A 10911-nucleotide genomic window follows, 5' to 3' on the forward strand; every position below is an offset into this window, starting at 1 on the left:
TACGAATAGCTTGAATCTTTCCTTGTAAGCTTTTAAGTTGAAACACATTTCTAGGAGGTGGCATGTTGACAATAGCATCTATTTTCTTAGTGTCCACCTCAATCCCATGATGCGAAACTATGAATCCTAATAGTTTTCCACTATCCACACCAAAAACACACTTTCGGGGATTCAAGCGCATGTGATATTTACGAATCCTTTCAAAGATTTGACGAAGGATTTTAATATGATCCATGCGAAGAAAGGATTTGGCTAAAATGTCATCAACATAATCCTCTAAAATCTTATGCATATAATCATGAAAGATAAGGGTCATCGCTCGTTGATAAGTTGCACCAGCATTTTTAAGTCCAAAAGGCATCATTATCCAACAAAACGTACCCCAAGGAGTAGTGAAAGCGGTTTTGAATTGATCTTGAGGGTTAATAAAAATTTGATTGTATCCTGAAAAACCATCCATGAAGGATGACAAGGCATGTCCTGCCGTAGAATCAACTATCATGTCAATGTTTGGAAGAGGAAAATCATCTTTTAAAGAAGCCTTATTTAGATCCCGAAAGTCGGTACACGTTCTTATTTTGTTATCTGGTTTAGCCACAGCGACAATATTTGAAATCCATGGGGAATAATCAATAGGGCAGATAAATCCAGCCTCCAATAACTTTTCAATCTCAGCCTTAACAAGCAAAGCTACCTTAGGATTCATTTTTCGAATCTTTTGTTTCACGGGCTTAGCATCAGGAACTAAGACAATGTTATGAGTAACAATCTTAGGATCTATACCAGGCATGTCAGAGTATGTCCAAGCAAAGATCTTGGGGAATTCATGCAATAAATCTTCATATTGTTTTTGTTCCTCTCCATCCAAACATTTTCCAATTTTAATAACTTTCTCTTCATTGCAAGGATCCATCTTAACATTAGTGGTGTCACTTATGAGAAGATTACTTTGTTGAGGAGTATCCTTTAGCTGAGGGAATTCTTTCACAATCTCATCATTATCCGTCCCTTTTCCAAAGTAGGCTTCAGTGTTCAAACAATAAGGGAGTCCCCTATTGTGATGATAATGAGGAAGAGTGTCATATGCTCCTAAAAATTCAGCTAAAGCATCATCGGTAGGGAAAACATCAAAAGCACAAGCACACGAAGGATCTCCATCAATGTACTCGGGGTGTTGCATTGATAGAGATGTAGAAATAACATTAACACTAATGCATGGTCTTTTAGAAGCTTTAGTGCGCTTGCAGAGATTATAGCCAAGTCCAAAGGCAGAACTCTTAAAATTAGTCTCTAGAGGAACTTTTATCCCTTGTTCATGAGCACCGCAACCATTTCCATGATACCCATGCTTAGCAAAAATGTGAAAACCACGACCATAACGATCAGCCATTTCAGGAAGAGAAGGTGGTTTTTCATAAGACAAAGAATCAAACTCTTCATAATTAGAGGTGTGAGGAGAAGAAGTTTGAGAAGGGGCCACAAAATTATTACTCATAGGTTCGGGTAAGATTGATTGATTTTTAGCTTCTTCCTTCTTTTCAACTTTAAGCTCTCTAGAAGGAACCTTATATTCACCCACAAAGGTAGGATTAAAATCAAGGGATCCCCAATCGTCTTCTTCGAGGATCTTCCCAGGATCAGAATCCTTCTTATGTGTAGTTTCAAGTCGAGAAGAATCTTCTTCAAGAGCTCCAGACTCATCCGAAGAATTTTGATCATCGGAGAGCGAGGATTCACCGATAGGTATCTTATTTAAAGAGTCATCACTAGATGAGGACGGCTTAGAAGAACCACCCTTGGAAGTAGATGTTTGCAAACAAGCTTGAAAATTAGTATCACCTATCAAGGTATATGTCTTATTGTTATAAATAAATTTAACTTGTCTATGCAATGTAGAGGGGACAGCTTGCATACTGTGAATCCAAGGTCTCCCTAGTAGCAAGTTGTACGTTAGATTTCTCGACATAACATGGATAGGAGTAGGCAAAGTAACAGGCCCCACTGTGATGGGTAAGGTGATAGTACCTAATGAAGTTTTAGCCACATTATCAAAGCCTCGAATAGGACGAGAATCCGGTTCAATTAAGGATGTATCCACATTCATCTTATGCAAAAGATTAATGCTACACACATTAAGACTAGAGCCATTATCTACTAGTGTTCGCCTTATAGCAGTGTCTTTCATGATAACCACAATCATCAAGGGATCATATTGATGTTGAATTTCACTAGTAGGCAACTCATCTTGGGTAAACACAATTTGAGCTTTAGGATTCATCACAGAGTTAACCAAAGATGCTATATTACTAGATGTATTCGGTGGAGGAACATTCAAATCTTTCAAGGCATCTTGTAACATTCCATGATGAGTGGAAGAAGTTTGAATCAAATCCCAAAGTGATATCTTAGCAGGGGTAGCTTTAAGTTGTTCTATGAGATCATATTCCATACTAAGAACTTGTGAAATACGGGGAGCTTGTGGAAGAATCAGTTGAGGATTCGGAAGGGAAACTGGGATAACAAGAGGAGGACTAGGCTGCCTATTATTTCTGGTATGATAAGTATGGGCAACCGCATGATAGCTCTCTCTAGTTATTTGCTTGGCATAACTATAAGGACTTACAGGTTTTCTTCCTTGCACAGTGATGATTGGTTTATTCGGAGTACGAAAGGAATCACGATCATACCCTCCTTGGACAGTAAGGAGAGGTGATTTAGGACTTTGAAAGGTGGGAGAAGGATAAGCTCCTTGGACTTCAAAGAGAGGCTTTTTATGCTCATTCAAGTTTATCATGTTAACTAATTTAGAAGTCTTGTTCTTGTTTAAAGATTTCGATAAAGCCACAAAGTCATCAAGAGCATCATCCAACAAAGCATGATCATATCTATTGAAAGGTTTATCTTTTGATTCAAAAGGAGACATCTCCTCATAGAGGGGATTGTTGGAAACAACCATGTTGCTAGATTTAGTGGAAGAGTTGATAGGAATGTACCCTTGAGAGGACTCATTCAACTTATCTTTCTCATCACAACGAAATGGCATAGTAACAAGGTTTATGAGTTTTTGGTAAAATGAAGGTTTGGCATCTTTAGGGTTCAAAAACTCATCTAAAGCTTCATCTAATTCATCTTGGCTATACTCATAATAATCATCATAAGCATGAACATTTTGCAAATAAAAGTTGCATGAAATTTAAACACACAATGCAAAGAAACACACTCTTTTTTTTTTTTTTTTTTTTTTAATGAAAATGAAATGAAAACACACTAAATCTAGATCTAGATCTAACAAATGCAATGCAAGAGGAAGCAATGATAGATTCACGTCGGGTTCACCAAAATGTGTGGGGGAAAAAGCGAGACTAGGTTATCATGTCCTAATCCTACCTCTTGTCACACATTACGGAATACGAAAGAGCCTAGAGGTATCACACAATTGGCTACTTCTTTTTGTGAAAGAGAGAGCCACAGGCTACCTATTAGGGTTTCTATTCCTTTGTTGTAATTGAAAGGTAAGATTATGCAAGTCCAATTCCTAACCCTAAAATGCAAGTATGAACTAATAACAAGATTGCATAATTGAACTTAAACAATGTAAAGCTGTAAATACCAAGATAAAACAAGAATGCAGATGCGTATCCAGAGTCAAAATCTGAGTGGAAATGTTCGGGACGGGGGCGCGGGCGCCACTGTCCTGATTCTGCACCTGAAACTGCACCTGAAACCACTGTTTTGCACTTTGGAAAACTGTCTGAAATGCTGTCTGTCAGGAGGACCAGGGCGCCCAGTGCCTCTGTCCTAGGGACCAGGGCGCCCAGCGCCCCTGTCCTGACAGGACCAGGGCGCCCCACGCCCCTGTCCTGGTATTCTGCTCTGCAAATTGGTGTGGGGTGCTGTCTCGACCTGCTTTTTCCGGATCTGCAACCTACGGCGTCGTCTGAGTCTCGAAACCTGCACTTATATCTGAAAAAGGTGTTTGGGCGGCTATATAGGGTTTTGCCTTAGTCAAACCCCCGCTTCGGTGATTTCCACCTCCACGAATAGCCAAGTTGTATTGTAAAAGTAATGTGTGTGCAGACCTTGTGTGTGTGCAAGATCTAAAATGCAAGTAAGCAAACTAGAGCAACCTAGAAAGTAAACCCTAATTGCTTTTAATGATAATGTAAATACTCTAAATCAAGATGCAAAGTGATCTAAAGCATGGATAAATGAGATATTGAAGCTTATGCAAAGACATGAAAACAATATGAAATCATACCCAACCCTCAAGGGAGGAGTACAAGCCAATCTTCAGTCGGTAATCTCCTATTGTTCTCCAATGTCTTCCAAGCCCTAAATGGATGAATGGAATTGATAAATTCTTGATAGAGGGATGTTGAATGTTGTTGAAGTCTTCAAAGATCTGCTCTTTCGCTGCATATGAGGTTCCTAAAAACAAAATTCTGATCCCTTCAAATGAAGAAAGAGAGCTCTTATGTATGAAACCCTAGGTCTTAATTCCAAATTTTGGCTGACCTAGAGATTGAATATCCCGCCAATTTCTTGGGGTTAAGCTTTATTTTATGATTGGATCGCGCTCCTAAAATTTCGGGAAAAATGTCCGGGACCGTGTGCACTCCGGGCGCCACGGTCCCGACAACTTTTCACCAAATTTTCAGGGCAGTCAGATATGATGATTTTAGAGAGAATCCCGAAGTTACAGGTGATTTCGAGATGTTTTGACCCCCGAAATTAAGCCCCCAAGCTCAGAATAGGGCCTAATTAGGGTTTTTGATTAAGTGATGACTTGGAGGAATAAAATGAAAGGGGCACGCTTTAATGAAAGGGCCCGACTTTATGATGTAGAAGATGATGAAATAGAACCTTTAGACCTAATTAATTTGATTAATTAAGTGCTAAAGGGGAAATGTAATGCAAAATGCAACTGCGCCAAGGCGGGTGCTAAACTAGGTGTTAAATTGTACTGCTTTAGCAAGTGCATACAATTTATGACGTTACAACAATATGAAACACAAAATTTCACTGGAAGAACACAAATAACCTTATCTCCTTTAGATAATATCACAAGCAACTGCCTTTTGAAAATATATTAACTCTCAACACATATGAGAAAGAAAATGCAATTGGTATAATTTTTGATAAAAAGTTTAAAAGTACAAAATTGCCTCCACCTCTTGTCTCTATTCTTTTTTTTCTCTTTACATTTTACATCACACATATATTTGTGTTTGAATGGTTTTCATACCCCTTTGGGTGAAAAGACACCCCCCTTTTAAATAAAAATAATTCCAAATCCTGAAATTGCCTTAGTTTATGTAATTAATTGTCACTTTACAAGTTGTTTAGGCATATTAGAGGTATTTTAAGGCTATTTTATGGGTATATAATGGATAAATGGTCTTTAAATGATGTAAATACCCCCTTTGGTGCTTCACACTCCATTTTTTATGCCCATTATTGTGTTTATGTTATGGTTTCATATTGTGCAACAAATATAAAATATATTACTTGTACCTATTCAATATATATATATATATATATATATATATATATATATATATACATACATACATACATACATACATACATACATACATGTATGTATGTATGTATGTATGTATGTATGTATGTATTTAGAATTTTTCTTGCTCCTTGTCTTGGAATTTGGAATTCTAAAAATTGCAAATTTTAGGGTTCCAACAGCATGCATGCAAGATGTCATAGGTCTCATCCTCTCTTACGCATCTTCTCATTACTTGGTTTGGTTGAGTATAAAATAATGACCCTGCTATCCATGAGAAGTTAAAGCTCTTCTAAAAAAGTAATCTCTACTCCTTTGGTGAAAACTGAGAAGGAATCATGTTAACAACTAGGTAATTAGCTATGTCAACATACCAAGGTGTCTGAATAGAAATGGAGAACAAATGTTCATCTCGAAATGAGTCATCAATGACTTGTGGATCCTCCTTGGTTTGTAACCTAGATAGAAAATATGCTACCACATTTGCCTTCCTTGGTTTATCAATAATGGTTATATCTAATTCTTGCATCAATAATATCCACCTTGCTAATCTACCTATTATTGAAGGTTTGTTCATGAGATATTTAATAGCTCTATGATCTATATGAACAAATATTTGATAACCAATGATGTAATGCTTTAATTTATTGAGTGCATATACGATGGTTAACATCTCTTTCTCAGTGACACTATAATTGAATTCAGGTCCTTGCAATATTTTGTTGATGAAGTAAATGGAAGTCTCCACATTTGCTTCTTTCTGCCCCAAGACATCTCCAATAGCATAATATAATGCATCAGTATGGATATGGTAGGGAAGTTCCTGATTGGGCCCTTTAAGAATAGGTGCTTGAGTCAAGGTTGTCTTTAAGTTAGAGAATGCTTCCTCACACTGTGGTGTCTATTGGAATTCAACATCTTTTTTTTAATAGATTAAATGATGGACCTGTCATGGTGCTGAAATCCTTTATAAACTGTCTGTAATAGCTTGCACACCCCAAGAAAATTATGACATCCTTTTGTTTAACAGGAGTAGAAAGACTGAGAACTACCTCAATCTTAGCAGTCAACTTGAATATTGGCTTGTGAAATATAATAGCCAAGCACTACTCCCTCCTGCATCATCATAAAACACTTTTCATTGTTCAAGGACATATTGTGATCTTCACACCTCTGTAAAAAAAGTTCCAAGTTTTTTAATGCTTCCTCAAAAGTGCCACCATAAGCAATAAAATCATCCATATAGATCTCCATGCAATTATGTGAGATATCTGAGAATATGCTTATGACTACTCTCTAAAAAGTAGCTAGAGCATTACATAATCCAAATGGGAGTACATGTAGGCATAGGTTCCCCAAGGACAGGTAAATGTTGTCTTTTCTTGGTCTTCAGGTGCAATCTTTATCTGATTGTATACACTAAAACCATCCAAGAATGAAAAATATTGCTTACCTGCTAGAGAATCCAACACTTGGTCTATAAAAGGGAGTGGAAAATGATCTTTCTTAGTTGCAAAATTAAGCTCTCTATAATCTACATAGACTCTCCACTTTCCTCCCTTTTTAGGAACTATAAAAAGAGGTGATACCCATTGACTATTAGATATTGGGTAAATGAATCATGGATCGAGTAATTTTTGCAATTCTCCCTTTACTCTTTCTCTTAATGCAAGGTTAATCCTCCTTTGTGCCTGCCTTACCGATTTACAATCCTCTTCGATATAGATTCGATGGGTACACAACTTAGGATCTAGACCCTTCATTTCATGGTAATTCTGTGCAAATGCTTGCTTGTGAGAGTTAAGCGATTCTATCAAAGACATATGTTGTTTGTGATTGAGTTTACTATTAATGTTCAAGCATTTGTCTAGTGAAACTTCTACTTGCTTAGTCAACTCAGTCATAGATGTTTCACTAAAATATGGCATTTATACTTCATGTAGCAACAATGTATGAAGTAAATCTTCAATTGCAAGAAAGTTAGGTGAACAGGGAACATGAAGTATGGTCTGCAATGGACATGCAATGCTTGATGAACAACCAAGTGGTTGCTCATCTGCTCCATACTAATTTTGAATGATGTTGGAGAGTACTTCATTCTCCTCTTGGATTTGTAATAAAGGATCCCTATCTATAACCATAAGCTGTGTGATTGAATTAACTTCATCAGTTTCTTCTCCTATATTTGGTCATACTGGTTGTCCCAAATCAGGATGAGGTTGTGCTGGAGGATAAAGAGCCATATTTTTATTAGTCATGTGATTTGAAATGGTCATATCTCCTGACCGACAACCTATAAAGGCATTTGTTGTAGCCAACCGGGTTCCCAAAATAATTGGATATCCTCCCAGAGTTGCTTTAGGAGAAAGAATCATAAAATCAACTGGGTATTCTCAAAAATCCAAGATTACTATAAGGTCCTCTACCATACCATCAGGTCTAACAGTAGAACTATTTGCTAGTTGCATGGCATTAGGAGTCGGTCTTAAATTAGTGATTTTGAGATGTTATATGATATCTTCTATCATCACATTGATAGCTATGCCTAGATCTATTGAGGCATTTTGGACTTGGATTCCATTGATAACAATCCCAAAAACAGGACTACCAGGATTAGAGTTCTTAGGTACACTCACCTTTCCAAGCATTATATCTACTAACTAACCTAATGCATGCATTGTTTGTGGATCTTTTTTCTTCCTTCCTGGTTTCTTTAAACATGTCTCTTTAATGGCTTTACTATAAATTGGGACATCCTTTATGGCTTGGAATAAAGGGATCTTAACAAAAACATGCTTAATGTTGGTTCATCTTTCTGCTTTTCTATTTCCATCTCTAACCTTTGAGGAAATGGAGGTATTGTATCAAATTTTTGGAGATGTTCTGACCCATTTATTTGACTTGGTTGAACAGGTGGACTAGGCAAACTATCTTGCTCTACTTCTTCTGTAGGTAATTTAGTTATGACTGGGTGAGAAGGTGCTAGTACAGTTGTACCTGATCTAAGATGTATATCATTTATATTGAAAACATATGTAAGATATTGGTTTGGGTCAACAAAATAAAGAGGTTATTGTTGTGGCTTGTTGTTAGGATTAGGAATAGGTTGTGTTGGCAGTTGAGTAGGTCTAGGTGCACTAGTATTTGTATTAGGAGGAGGCACTAGTGTTTGTTGTGGAGGTGGCTAAAGGTAACCAGTAGATTGGTTTGGCCATTGTTGTTATCCCCTCCATTGGGATATCCACTGCCAATTTCCCTGGGGTTGCTGCCATTGAGATGGAGAATTTTGGTAGTTGGGCCATGGATTATTCCAACGTGGTGAGGGATAATTTACATAACTTTGTGGGTAAGAAGGTTGCTACTAACTATTAGGAGCATAAGAATTTAAATGAGGACCACTAAAAGATAATGGGTCTGGTGGCATACCTTGTCTTGGAGCCCATGGCCTTCTTTGTACAATATAAAACATTTGTTCATCATCTCCTTCAATTGGTTTTAATTTTGGTGGAATTTTATTGCTCTCAATGTTGCCTACCATTTTGCATCTGCAATCCTTCTTTTGTCTACAGTGAGGACAATATTTTGCTAACATTGCCTTTGTCTCCTTATGCTTCTTCTTGGCTTTAAGTGTGTCCAGATGAGTAGCCATATTGTTTATAATGTCTTGCTTGAAATCTGACAGTAAATGAGTGATTTTCATCCTTGAGACTCCATTATTGGAGGATCTACCCATAGTAGACTAGAAATCTCTTCCTTTCTTGGAAGCTTCTCTAGAGTAATTCTCACATATTTTCTTGATGTCATCCCAAGGAACTTGAGTGATATCTCCTCCTCCCATTAGGTCCAAGGCTTCTGTGCAACTTTCATTGATCCCTCTAAGGAAGAGAAACCTTTGAGACTCTTCATTAAGTGCATGATGTGGGGATTTCTTCAGGCTAAATAGGAACTTTGAAATATAGTCCCCCAAACTCTCATATTCCTTCTGCTACATCCTAAAGAAATCATCTCCCCTCATATCACTTCCTTTGAAATATTCCTTGTAGTTTTGAAGGAACTTTTCTTTCATAACATCCCAATTGTCCACAACATCCCTTCCTAAGCTCATAAATCATCTTAATGTTGATTCCTTTGAAGTGGTAGGAAACAACTTAAGCCTATGAGCATTTGTAGTATAGTCATAGCTCCTGCAGAGGATATCAAATTCAAACAGGAAAGCCTCTGGGTCCTCTATCACTAAACCATAAAATTTAGGAAGGACAGAAGCAAGAAAGTTCTTGAGATTATGAATATCATTTTGGTCGGTGATAGGGAATTCAAAGGTTACATGATTAGGTTGATTTGGTGCAACTATCCTTGCTTGATAAAGTATCAAAGCAAATGCATTGTCAACTAGATTTTGGTCAACTAGGTCTCCAAAGGGAATTTCAAGATCATTGAAATTAGCAAATATATCAATTAAAGGATTTATCTCTTCTTCTTCTTTTGGTTGATTGTAGGGCTCACATAGGTGGTTATCAGAATAAGGGTCGTTAGGAGTAAATCTCCCTAAAGAATCTCTTCTTCTATGCATGCAATGCTAACTTAATAATAGCAGTTAGTCGTTACTTTATCAAACTAAAGGCTATCCTTAAAACAAATTTTTGCACTACTGAAAATAAGCAACAACTAAAAATGACTACAAAAGACTCCCTAGTTTGATACCATCCCTGACAACGGTGCCAAAAATGTTTGTCCCTTTTAATGGTTTTAATAGCTAGGCCCTAGAACCATAACTTAGGGATTGAATATCCATGCTAAATAGTTGTCTCATCATTATGAAGGCTCATTTTTTGTCAACCTGGGGCATATACTTGAAATGGGTCAGCAAAGTATATGCACTAGAGACTCAATTGTAGCCACACTAAATATAATTGAAAAGGAAATGGTATTGAAAATAAAGTGCATAAAAAGTGAACAACTCAAATGCTTAACAATATCATCTAAACTAAGCTCAAATGAATAATAACAATCTAATCCATGGCAAACAAACATTAAATTACTTTGTCTACTTTGGCTATAGGAACAGTCACGGGATGGAGTTTCCAGTGGCTACAAGAACAGTCAACCGTCAGGACAACAACTGAATACTACATGAAAAATAACTATTGAACACGAATATTAGAGTTCTTATTAAGTGGCCCCCCTCGGTGAGTCCTCCCAAAGCTGAACTAAGTACTGCAAACTAGAATATTATCTTATTTATCAAAAGATGTTGTTACATCATAATGTAGCTGAAACTGTTCTTCAATAAACTAAAAACTAGAATTATAATATCTAAAGTTTTAGTCCCTGAGAAGGGATATCTGCACTTTATTTATAACAAGAAGATTCTTAATTGATTCTAACTAACA

The sequence above is a fragment of the Cryptomeria japonica genome, chromosome 7 (assembly GCF_030272615.1).
Source record: "Cryptomeria japonica chromosome 7, Sugi_1.0, whole genome shotgun sequence".
Taxonomy (NCBI): domain Eukaryota; kingdom Viridiplantae; phylum Streptophyta; class Pinopsida; order Cupressales; family Cupressaceae; genus Cryptomeria; species Cryptomeria japonica.